We start from the raw sequence: 13,532 nt of genomic DNA, 5'->3' as shown, positions 1-13,532 counted from the left end.
TGAGCAGTTCAGCGCAGGTCTACAGTGTACTACAGGGTCATGTTTAAAGCCAAGTCTACTACACTGTAGTGTTTACTGAAAAACCTCTTATGTCTTCTCAGCGCACTGGTCCCACAGTGCCCTGAACTCTGTAGAGCCCCACACACACTGACCGTGGTTTCACTGTATCCAGAGAATGGGACTCATTTGCTGATAACTTGTGAAAATGTTTATAAGGAACAAGTTATCATTTAAACACAATCAAACAGCAAATATGTAACATCATATAGATATTATAGCTTATGCTAGGTTTACAACTACTGTTTGATTCTAACCTAACCTGTAACCATTTAAACACTTTTGTAAACTTGTAAAGCATTTGCACAGTAAACATGAAGTATAATTTCCCCTTACTGAGACAGGGAAGAAAAATGCCAAGCAATCCAATGAAGCATGAAATGCAATAACAAACATCATTCACATCACCCTACCATCAAACACTGGAACACATACACCAATACTACCAAGGAGCTGATTTTATTTCATTTCATTTATTTCCAACAGTTTAAATATTGTATACTTATAAAACACTGACTAAACAAAATATATTAGTTTTGAATAAAGCATGGAATAAGAGTACTTGTTAGTATAAGATTACTAACAAGTTTATTTAATATGTGCTGAACATTCCCCAGGATGACACACCTCACTGCGAGTCTGGGAGCTGCCAAACACTACAATCAGGATCACAATGTGGGAGATTTTCAGATCTGTTCCCTGTAATGTTTCCACTCAGACACACTCCACTCACTACGACATGAAATGATACTGCATCCAGATGTTACTGCGGAGTTTAGGATTGCTCCATACCCACACCATTCTCACTTATTTTTATTGATGGAACACTTCTGCCATCTGGTGGAAAACATGGTTAGTTGCTGTTACACACTTATAAAGTCTGACATAGCTGCGCAAAGTCTGTAACATATTACAGTAAACTATACTGTACCCAGTGTATCACTGAACTGCAGAAGTGTAGTATGAACTGAAGCAACCATAATGTTAATTACATTTCAATTACATGAAATTGCTATTTGCACCATAAATAGCTTCAGGCTAAGTCTGCTATTACATGAGCAGCATGCTGCACCTGAGCGCCCTATCAAACGCACCACTATCACCCTGTTTCACGCTCCCACAGTGCAGAGCATTAATACACTTCAGCCTGATTACACACAACACTGCACAAAATGATGTATAGCACAAGAAGATATCTTAAATAAAGGAATAGTTTTCTAATATTGCTCATTATGAGATTATTATAACACAATTAAGCCTGTTTCTAGATATTTTAATAATTTCAAGCTTAAACTTGTCTTACACTGTTGACACATAATTTTGCTTCTGCTTTAGAAATAAATGCTTGAAATAAGCTACATTATCTGCCAACCTTGAAATGAGTAAAAAACAAAATCTAGAAATAGTCTTAAATAATCTTTTTTTTTTCTCAAAGCAATCTAATAAAGACAAATATTCAAGATATTTTTAGATGCTAAGATATGTTTTTCGGCAGTGAGGATGCAGGACGGATGTGCAAGCCGAACTCATTCACACAGCAGGCATATTCAAACTGGGTGCAGTGATGACCACCAATTAACCCGATAACCTGCTGCAGCACTATGACTGAAAGACATGCTGTAGGCCTAGAACAGAAAACAACAACATATTGTTTACTTCCTCATCATCATTACACCACAGCATTGTTGAATTCTTGATTTTGACTGGTCAGAAGGTGTCGATTAATTTTCTATAACAGGTTTATATTTCTATCACGGATTTATATTAATGCACTCATTCTAATACATTATCAGTAACAACTTACACAGGGACAGGTACAGCAGACTCACCACATGATTTACGATTAACAATAAACAGATTACAAATATGGTATTTAACAAATAAAAAATGTCTAACTGTTGTTATGGTGAAGTTTTCTGGTAAGAGATGTTCATTTAAAATTTATGGAAGGAATCTTCAGTGTCAGCTTTTGTAACAGTCAGTGAGTTTTGCACCACAGGAAAGGCTTCAGGACAGAGAAGTTTGCACTTTGCAGTTTCTCAGTAAGAAACAAGCTGCGTTTTTGTCTTAATAACTTCACGAGAGTACAGTTAACTGTTTATAGCAGTTACAGTGCAAGTACTAACAGGAACTACGTTGTTTTGTGGATGTTTGACAACATTCAATTATAAATTGAAAAGTAACAACAAATGAATAAATAAAAATGAAAAAATGGTTTTAAAAACATGTTGGTCTTTATTAAAACGTGTGTTGGTGAAAATAATCTTAGGGTTATACTGATGGAGGGAGCTCCCTTTTGTCCCGTCTCCCACTCATTTTCTATGGAGACAGGGCAAAATCCTGTGCAGGAGACTGTGGGAGCGAGAGTGGTGAGAAGTAGGTGAGAGGATTTCTCAACTTTATGGAAATGAAAAGCGAATATCCAACCAGAATTTTTCATATTCCTGTCATGAGTCATGCCCACAGTCGCAATCAGACCACACTGAAGTCAGAAAAAGGTGGAAGAAGCAGACAACACCATGGAGGCAATTAAAACATGATTACAGCTTTCAGTAGGAAATAAGTGCAACTGGAATTAAGTAACTCAAACAAAGATGAACAAAAGCTTCATTATATTTCCTCAAACTTTCACTACACCGTCTAACGTTAGATCCTTCTCCTCCTCCTATTATTATTATTATTATTATTATTATTAAAGCTGCAAGCAGCTTTTTCAGGGGCCAAGCACCCAGACATTCACTGACACACTACAACTGTCGCCTAAGCAATCACAGGAAAGCAGAGCCATAACTTTAGACAAAGGGATTCAACATACGCATTCATGATGTGTATGTTTTAACCACAAATGTTGGTGGAATTCTCTGTCTGTAGGAGGAAAGGTCTAGATGGGTAGCAGGTTGGCATTGCTGCTGCCGATGCTGCTACTGCTCTGACCTGTGGTGTTGTCTGTTGCTACTTTGACCTGTGGTCATGATTGCTACTGCTCTGTCCTAATAATTTTTTTCTTGCAATTTAAAAACATTTAAGATATTTATGTTTTTTCTCATCAGTCTGGTACTTTTTTCCCCACTTTGCACAAGTATCTGCACCAAACTTATACCTATCTTGTATTGTGTTTGGTTTTTATTGAAAATTGCTCAGTAAAAATGCTATTTGATATTTAACTCTGTCTGTTGTGTGTTATCTGTATAATAGCACATTGAACAGCTAGAATGGAAGTAGACAGCTGTTTAGACAGGTCTCAAGATGATGTGAGCCAAATTTGGTTAAGACTGGACAAAATTTGGAGGAGTAACAAAAATGGCTCTTAGTTGGTAGCATTTTTGGCATGATATTGTAACCAACCAGTAAGTGGCGCTGTCATGAAATTTGCTGCATAGCCTTAGGGCATAGTCCTGAAGATGCCTACCAATATTTGTGTCAGTGTGCAAGGTCATTGCTGAGATACAGCCTCACTTTCTGTTTGGTGGCTTCGCCGTCAGATTTATTGGCTCAGTATGGGCAAACTATTTGGAATATCAACATTCTTTCAATAATTTTTGTCCAGGTTGGTCTTAAGATGACGTATGCCAAATTTGGTGATGATCGAATATAATTTGTAGGCAGAGTAGCAAAAAAAAAAAAACAGTTTTTGACAAAATCCTTGATGGTTGACAGGAAGTACACTTAAATTTCAGATGTTGGTGTGCGTTCACTTCAGCATACTCCATGGATTCGTAGGAAAAAAGAACTGTGAATTTAGCACAAATTCTTTAAATGATATAAGGAAAAAAATGACAGTTCTTACAGTTCTTGACCACAAGGTGGTGCAGTCACAAAACTTTGTGGGTAGATTCAGAGCATGGTCCTAAAAATACATATCCAGTTATCCAGTTTAGTGATGATATATAGATTGTTGAGATACACCTTCACATCTTGTTTGTTTTTTGGGGGGGTTTTGGGGGGTTTTTTGGGGTTGCCAGCATGTTACAGGAGAACGGATTTGAATATCAATATTCTTTGATTTCTTTTGTTCAGACAGGTCTCAAGATGATGTGAGCCAAATCTGGTGAAGATTGGACAAAATGTGGTGAAGTTCTAACAAAAGTGGCAATTAGATGTAAGCATTTTTATCACGTTATTGTAACTTTTGACCAGTAGGTGGTGCTGGCATGAAATTTGTTACATAGCCTCAGGTCATGATCCTGAAGGTGCCTACCAAGTTTTGTGTCAGTGCGCAAAGTCTTTGCTGAGATACAGCCTCACTTCCTGTTTGGCAGCTTTGCTGTCAGATTTGCTGACCCTTTACAAACAAACCATTTGGAATATTCAAAATTCCTTTTTGAATTTACTCTGGCTTACTCTGAAGATGACGTATGATAAATTTGATGATGATTGGACAAAATTTGTAGTAGGAGTAATGAAAAAACAATTTTTCACAAACTCCAAGATGGAAAATCTCATTAGGTGGAAAATGACGTCAGAGGGTGTGTTGAACTCACCGAATAAAACTAATTAACCGACATCAACATATTCAGAAGAAGTGAAAAACACAAAACAGACCTGACTGTAGGCCAAATCACAAGAAACACTCTCTCGTCCCATTACCCTTATGAATCTTTTGGAAAACGATTCCAAATATATAATATATACAGATGTATAAAAAATATATTAAAAAAGTTAAATTAAATAAATTAAATAAAATGTATTTTAAAAATATAAAAGAGTAATTAAATGCTGTCTCTGCTCTGGCCTACAAACAGTTCCATCCTGTTTTTCCAAAAAAAAAAAAAAAAATTTTATACATCAGACAATTTTATTATTAAGACAATGCTAGAAATTCACTGTACAGAAAAGACTCACTGTGAATTAAACCGTAACCTAGTTTTAAATGCTATGGGAATATGATATGGATGTGAATTATTAAAGTCAAGTATTTTAGAAATATATATTTTTAAAGAAATATCCATTTTTAGTCTACAAGTAAATTCTGTAAGGTCTGTTTTCGGTGGTCTGAGTTTCCATTAACAGACAACAGACACAGTCACATCTGACATAACACATGTTCTTAATGTGTATTACAACTGAGACTTAATGTGCCAATTTGGGTTCTTGGCAGAAAGCAAGAAGACTCAAGTTAACTTGAGACAAGTTAAGTTAAGTTCAAGTTAAGTTCCACTCTGGTGGGCTCAGAGACGCGGGATTGAGCTAACAGTACAGTCCGGCTAAAACAGGGGAACAGAAATACGGCATTATATCAGTTTTAATTCTTATCATCTGTAATATCGACCCAGTATTGATCATGTGCAAAATATCTGTAAAATGTGTACAACAAGACTGAAAGGTTATGTAGATCTTGCTTACACAGGCAGGCAGTGGCAACCTCAGCATAAAGACTAGCGTGAGCCAAGTGAAAATCAGAAAGAGCCAGCAGATGGCAGCAAAGAATAACACACTCTTACTGATACAGCAGCTCAGCTGCACAACCTAAATATACAAACAATGTATTAGCAAAAACCTAGAAACTTCAAAATAACATCAAGAAAAAAAATGTATTGTGTATAGTCTCACTAATATCTACAATATCTCTCTAATAAACTCTAATGTGTTTATTTATAAGTGACAAGTCATTTAATCATGAAATGAATCCTCAGAAGTCAAGTGCAAGGCGTCAAGAGTCATTGAACATTCTGCTATTTGGTATTATAGTACTATAATACTGTGATAGTGTATTCATTTACACAGTCACTTGTCAGACTCAATAGGGAACACAGACTGCACAATACAAAAAAGAAGAAAAGGAGGGTGAATGAGTTAGGATAAAAGGCAAGGTTGAAGCTGGACTTTGAAGTGAAGGACAATGGAACAATCTCATCTACATTCCTCATGTAGACCTTCTTATTTTTTTGGACAATACCACTGAAGGACCTTCACACCAAAGTGGTCTGAATTTCAGGGTTTTTTTTAATGTTTGCATGAAATGTGGGAAAATAAAGTAGCCAGAATAATGGACAGGGAATTATAGTGATATGAATGGGTGTGTTAAGTAAGGCTGTAAATTCCCGCAGCTGAGTTTTCCATTTATTATGTTAAAAGACAGCTGAAGAGTTGGAGAAACAAAAATGGTCATTTATTCATGTTCAGTCACTGCTTTAGGGTGACACTCATTTGCACATGGGGCAATTTAGTGCAGAAAATTCACCTACGAGCATGTTTTTGGGAGGTGGGATGAAATCAGAAAGAAAAAAACCCTTACAAGTGCGACATAAATTAGAACTGAATTGAATGTTTTTCTAGAGGAATCCAGACACCAAGTGCGAGAACACCTGCACTGAATAAAATGGAGACTAGGTAGAAATATGATGCAAGTTTATAACACCTATTTGCAATAAACATAAGGTTTTTATTTATATAATATTCCCTTTGCCCTTACATCCATTAGATCATATGTTATGTAGCTTATAAAAAAACCAATGGGTTGCAAATTCTTGCACTTCTGCACTCGACTGTCAATCAAGCAGTTCTAGGTACTACGCGGAAACGCTCATCAAGTCAGCGAACCACAGGAAGTCTGGGTTTAATCCTGATTAAGTATTTTGTGTGCAGTATTTCGAATCACAGCATGACATTCACCAGTCACACAAATTGCACTGAAATGCTCTGACTGCAACTAACGGCAACAATCACAGACAAGTTCTTTCTTTCTTCAGAATCAAAAGCAGCAGCACAGAGCATCTGACCACCAGCTGGCAGCAAAGAGCCAAAAACAGAATCCCCTAAAGCCCCATCTATGTACAGCTGCATCAACATCTGCTCAACGTCACTAACAAGCCTTTAATGTATGTCAGTGAATAATTCCCTTTGTACAGTACATCTTATTAAATTAAATTCATAAATCACCCAAGAATATACAGGTTATGCCAAGGCACAACACCATATTGTTGTAAGTATGTTTAGGGTAAACCTTTCTTTAAAATAGTCATTTGTTTGTGTTAGAATGTGAGATTAGTGGTGGTTGTAGGATGGTAGAATTCTGCTATAGTAAGGGCTTGTTTACTTTAATATCTGAGTTGTTTAACCCTTTATTTGCACTGGAAACATTCAATCCCATCCCATCAACCTGGAGCACTATGTATCATATGGAATGTCAAGTCACAGTGTGTGTCCTGAGTGTGATATGTGCATGTCTACAAATAGACTACTAGCATAATAAAGTCTACTTATAATCTAGGGATGAGCCTTTGTCTTATATTAATTCATTTATCTTCAGTCAGGGTCACGACAATCTTAGAAACACTGGGCATGAGGCAAGAATACACCCTGGATGTGACGCCACTCCATCACAGGGCACCATGAGCACACACTCATTCACACACTCATTCACACACTCATTCACACACTCATTCACACACTCATTCACACACTCATTCACACACTCATTCACACACAGTGGCAATTTAGGAGGTGGAGAACCCAGAAGAAACCCATACACAGACACAGGAAAAACATAGAAAACTCCACCCACACTTCAACCCAAGCTGCACCACTGTGCCACCCCCTCTGTCTTATAGCAATCCCTAAATCACTCCACAGTCTACAAAACTTACATAGAAAAATACAGAAAACACACAAAACAGACACTCTGGCCTTAAAGCCTTTGGATGGTCCAGAATCGCTAGCGCTGATGCTTCCTCTTTTACTGGCAACACAACCAGCGGTGTCTCAGGAAACACTGATATCGCCAAGTTACATCTACCACAGTAACAGCAGTTTGCATCTGCCCCAGGCACGGCAGTGTAGCTGATATGATGACAGATACTATCTCAAGGTTTATGGTACAGCACTTGCAGGAATTTGCTCATACAAACACCATCCAAAGATTCCCTAAGCATACTGCTGAGCTTCAACAAACTCTGAGGATTGAGACATTGTGCCCTAAAGTAAAACAGCTTTAACCAATAGCTAAAAGATGGTGATGAAAATAACTCCCATCTCAACCTGATTCCTTTAGCAAACAAGAAGCAGAACAAGCCTGAATATAACACATACCATATTTCTGCAGGATTTACCATATTGCTGACTTGTGCTGATTAACTAACGCTCAATAAGACGTTCAGATAAAAGAATTACAGAAGAGATGGATCGGACAGAAAACAGCTGGTCTGAATCAGATGGTTCAGAAGCTAGCGTGTGTTCTGTTCTATGTATTTATATATGATATGATGTCTCCCCTTACTCGCAGGCATTAATAGACAAAGTGATTTCGGCTCCTAGGTGGGGTGGACAAAGGTCAAAAAGTCTACAAAAGCATATACATGAAGAGCAGCCCTGCATCGCCCTCTACTGGCAGAACAGAAGTGGGGTGTAAAGAGTCCCTGAAGTGTGTGCTGAGTTGCATGTTGTAGCTCTCCTCTGTTCTACAGCCTCCATTTACTAAATGAAGTACAGTTATCATTCACTAATCAAAGGATGTAGAAACAACATATTTAAAGTCCAAAATAAATCAGACCAACAAACATCATTAAAGTCAATTACTTGCCTATTAAATTATCAGTTCCTAATATTATGCACTATTTAATTTAAATAATAATTTGTAGTTGGTATTAATATTAATGGTTATATTCAACTGAATACTTATCTAACTTTAATACTCAGAAATAAGAAGATGTTTCCAAGTGCATCTGAAAATGCTGATTTAAAAAGAAAGAAAAGAAAAGAACAAAATTATTGTCAGGAAAATTTGGTCAGTTTGGATGTCTTTGAGATGACAGTTGTTTGGGGGCATGGCCATGCCCAGTCAACTAAATGTCACGGATGTTCTTGTGTTGACTTTGAAACTCTATGTATTCGTGTAGTTAAATGTATTTGCAGTTGCATATAAAAGGATGCAGTTTTACAGAGAGGAATTGGTACAACAAGAAGTGCTTTATCTATAGCAGAGGCAATAAAACAACTTGAAGGTGCCTAAATATACCAGTACATTCTTTAAAAAAAGGTGCACCTGTGCTTTCACTGTGCCGAAACAGTGCCAATAACCTTGCATTCACCTTCACTGCACTCCTCAGAAACAGGCCTGATGATGAGCTGACTGGTTGGATCAGGTGTGCAGCCCCACAGGTGGAGTCCCGAACTTCAACACAGTGACCCTGAGGTCCGGTTACGCACTGTAAGTGGCTTTAAATCCTGCAAGGGCTCTTTAAAGGTGCATTGGATAAAAGTTCTGATAAGGTTCTGCTTGGAACCCTTTCTGATATGAAAACATGTTGTCGTAAGGTTCTGTGGGTTCTGCCATAGGCACAAGCACAGCACTATAAATAAGGCACATGTTCCCAAGCCTGGTCCTAGAGAAGCCCCTGTCCTGTACAGTTTAGTGTTTTCTCTGCTTTCACACACCTGATTCAACTCATCAGCTCTTTACCAACTCTTCCTGAGATGAAATGAGTTTGTTAGAGCAAGAACCTCACCACATGTGCTGGACAGGATGAGGAACTTGTGCCTTGAAGCCTTTTAAAGTGCACCAGTGGAAAAGAAACAGTGCAGTTTACAAACTTTTTAAAGAGTTTTGCTCTAGCCTCAGGCTCATGCTGTAAATGTTTGCAGAAGGGATTAATTAATAAAACAAGCTCATACCTGGTCAGGACAAACTGCTCTCTCCTCGCTTCAGAGTGAAGCACATCACTGAGCTGTGGTCTCATGCCCTGGCTCAGGTTTCTTTCCTGAGCTCATCACCAGTGCGCCTGGAAATCAACGCCAAACTGCACTCCCACTGCAGCTTCAGCATGACAGCAGCCTCTGTTTCCTCCTTTACATCTCACACACATGCATATCCAAGGCTGAAGCAGTGCAATGCAAAGAGCAGCACAAGTTCACAAACTCCACGCTGAAAAATCAGCACTAAATCCGCGCTCGCGCTCGCGCTCACCTCCCCTTCCTCCAGTTCAGCCAACTGTGAGTCAACTGCGGAGACGCGCGCTCCCAAACTCACCCCGAGCCCCGCCCACTGAGCGGAGCGCAGCCAATAGCAGCGCGCAGCAGGAGCCGGAGCATGACGGGAAATGTAGGTCTTACTGCATTCACCTCTACTCTCTGCAGGAAACACCAGGGGAAAGTTTCAGCGTGCTATTAACTACCCATGTTCACAAAACACTGCAGGAAGAAACGCCCATTTCTGTCACGTCAATCACTTTTCAGACTTTTGGATAAACTGTAGCTTAAAAATATCAAAACTCAACAGAAGACAAATGTTTATTTCCCCTTTTTTTCCTTTATTGTATTTAATTCAGTAACATGGTTAAATACGAAGCAAAAAGAACTGCATTGTTTAACAGTTAACGTGAAATAAAATGAAGAACAAGTTATTTCTCTGTTTTCTTGAGATTTGAGATCTGACATTTAGCTACTTTAAGCTCCGCCCACTCAGCACGATCACGTCATAAGATGAAAAAAAGCTTGTTTTCTGATATGTATGTCAATGGGTCATTATAACATAAGTGTTAATTTCCTTTATAATCCTTATAAATCACTCTTACGTGACTGAAAAAATATGTAGACTGTATTTTTAAAAACATTTTTCTGAAAATCAGGTTCTGTTTCAGCCTTTCTAAGTGCCAGTGGTGATGTTTAACACCTGCATGTCTCTTCTGTCTTCCAAAGCTGTGCCTTTTCTTCCACCACTGTGAGTGTCTCCATCCCCTCTCTGTCTGAGCACTGCTGGTGAATTGCTAGCTTAGCTCGTTAGCTTACATTCTGCAGTTTCCAGAATAGCTAGCTGTTGTTGCTATCTTACTAGCAGCTAACTCCAGCTCATGTTATCCATCTTTATCAGAGCCATCATTATCAGATCCATATTATTACCAGATCCATATCATCATCAGATGCCTGTTTCCATCCAATTGGCCTTTTACTGAAAAAATGGTGTGCAAGATAGCATCATCCTTAAAAAAAAAAAAAATTGTCACATAAGTTTTGGTGAATTGCAAAAGAAACGGCCTTTGAGCTGTTTCTATACATAATTTTGTGTAGATCACAAACTGTGTACCTTCTGTGGCCCACATGTCCTCAAATCTTTGTAAAATGGAAAGAGTATTGAGACACTTCATTGAAATTGGCCAGGTTATTGTCATTTTAATTTCACAAATAGTTGTGAAAATTATTGTACAAAATATCAGAAGAAGACTTCAGAATGGAGCAGTTGCTCGTCTGATAGGTCTTCAAGTAACTGCCTTTATGCAACGCAGCCCATGGGTCTGGGAGAGACCATGCAATAGGGCATTCTGGGAGCTAGTAGTGGAGAGACACTTCACAGAAAGTCTCTGGCTGCAACATTTTAGAAAGTCACGGCCCACATTTGAGATGCTGTGCCAATTAATTGGTCCTGATGTTGCACCTGATGCATCGCAGGTTGCCACTGACCACCGGGACCACCGGTTCTGACCCGAAAGGGACTGCCATCGCCGTGTTCTAGCTGGCAACCTGCGCCGAGTACAGAGTAATGGGGGAAATGTTCAGGGTTAGTACAACAACTGTCCATCGATGTGTATATGTTGTGTGCGCAGCTGTTAAAGAAAAATGAATGTGGTATTATATCAGGCTGCCGAATGTAGCGCAGGCCAGTGAATTGCATACTGTAATTCATTGGCGTATCTTGTGTCACAGGTTTACGGTGCGCTGGATGACACAGACATCCCTATTCTTCTCCCAACGGATGGACAAATTCTGTCATGTGGCACAGTTTTTTGTGTGAATGTCATTTTTCTCAACAAAAACTGTTTCCAAACTATTTTTTCACACCACTTGAAGAATCCACATAGAATTTATGCGCTGAAGTTAAACAGAAAAAGATTATGCTCACACTTGTGAAATTTTATCAATAATGTGCATTATATTTCACTTCAGTCACAAGAAGCAATAGTACAAGGAAATGGATATGGCATCATTATCCCTGGACTGTAGTTTCAGTCCTTCTGAATTCAAAAACATGCAATATATTGAAGATTTTGTGACAAGAAAGTGTGCCTGTGAAAACATTATGCAGTTCTCTGGGGATAAATTTGATAGAAGCAGACTAACGCTGCATTATCACATGCGTTGACCTAGCAAAACAACAAGGTTTTCAACTAACTGCTTTTTGTTTTCAGGAACGATGTTACCTGAACATACCAAACTAGTGACACTCACATTGACTGCCCCTGTGACATCTTGCATTTCAGAAAGGTTATATATATATATATATATATATATATATATATATATATATATATATATATATAGGCATATACAGTATAGGACCGTCGGTTCACAATGGGGTCAAGGATACTGAACCATGTTGATGTATTAAACTGTCACAAGAAAGTCTCAAGGAATTGTAATCCGGGTGTCATAGTGGATGAATTCATCAGACACAGCCGCAAGGGGAAACACTTTCATCCTAAAAAGCTAACACCTTCCTCGACCTCAGTGAGTGAGAACGCTTGGCCTAGTCCTATGTTTATAATATGAAAATAGTTCATAATAGTAACTGAGTATGCATGGTCAAGTGTTTATGGTTAATCGACTGCATTTTGTGTGTGTGTGTGACTGCATTTTCCTTATATAAATAACATTAGATAGGATTGGATTTTAGCCAATAGTTCTAGCTTTGAATGAGTTTTCAGACTTTCAGACATATTTCAATGTTATGATCCATGCACAATTTGTATATAGCTTAGCTCATGGTATTGTTAGGTTTGTTGTGTTGTGTCCTATTAAGTTTTAGTTTTGGCAGCAGTTTTGCACAGGTACTTATTGGTGTCATTTTTCTTTCATATCCTGTAGAGCTGAAATGTGTGTGTTTGACCAAATTTGTAGTGTTTCAAGCCACTTAAATTTCTTATGACAAAAATTCATGTAGGCTACAGGTGTGGCAGAAGGTTGATTATTTAGGGCACCCAATGGCAGATACATAAATCAGTGCCTCTGATTAGAGCCTTGCATTGACCTACCACCAACTGGACATCCACTGAGCTGCCCACACAGCCTCACCAGTACATATGAATGGAATGGTGCTTCCATCTCTTTTTTTTTAATCACACAATCAGAGCTAAACATGCTAATAGGCCAGAGGGTGCCCCTCCAAGTCAACATTGCCCCTCTGGATGGTATGAGTGTGGCAAACACTTTTCTAGTCTGATATTGATTATTGTTGGATTTATGTTGTATTCTATAAAAAAATATTCATTGAAAAAATGATATTGACTGAACCTAATGATTAGATGAATTAAATAGACTTTACATGGTCAGTGTTTTCTATCCCAACACATTATTGTTAATTAAGTGCTAGTAACAGCTCTAAGTTGCTTGAAGTGGGCCATCAGCTTTCAAACTAAGCAAAACATTGAAGTTAGACTGCAAGCATTGAAAGTTTACCACACCAGAGAAATTGAATTTCAAGCAATGGAGAAAGACAGCCAGACACACACATGCACGCACGCACGAACACACACAGAGATAGAGAGAGA

General features: G+C 38.3%; 1 long non-coding RNA gene across 1 annotated transcript in view; it reads right to left on the bottom strand.

Annotated features, from left to right (window-relative positions):
• LOC113527449 (uncharacterized) overlaps positions 1–9,972 on the bottom strand; it is a 79,102-nt gene extending 69,130 nt beyond the window's left edge. The window contains exon 1 of the long non-coding RNA XR_008302981.1: positions 9,667–9,972. This is a non-coding gene — a long non-coding RNA (uncharacterized LOC113527449). The remainder of the gene's footprint in view (positions 1–9,666) is intronic.
• Positions 9,973–13,532: the final 3,560 nt, after the last annotated feature.

Source organism: Pangasianodon hypophthalmus, chromosome 12 (assembly GCF_027358585.1).
Source record: "Pangasianodon hypophthalmus isolate fPanHyp1 chromosome 12, fPanHyp1.pri, whole genome shotgun sequence".
Classification (NCBI taxonomy): Eukaryota; Metazoa; Chordata; class Actinopteri; order Siluriformes; family Pangasiidae; genus Pangasianodon; species Pangasianodon hypophthalmus.
This window is presented reverse-complemented; position numbering and strand designations above follow the sequence as displayed.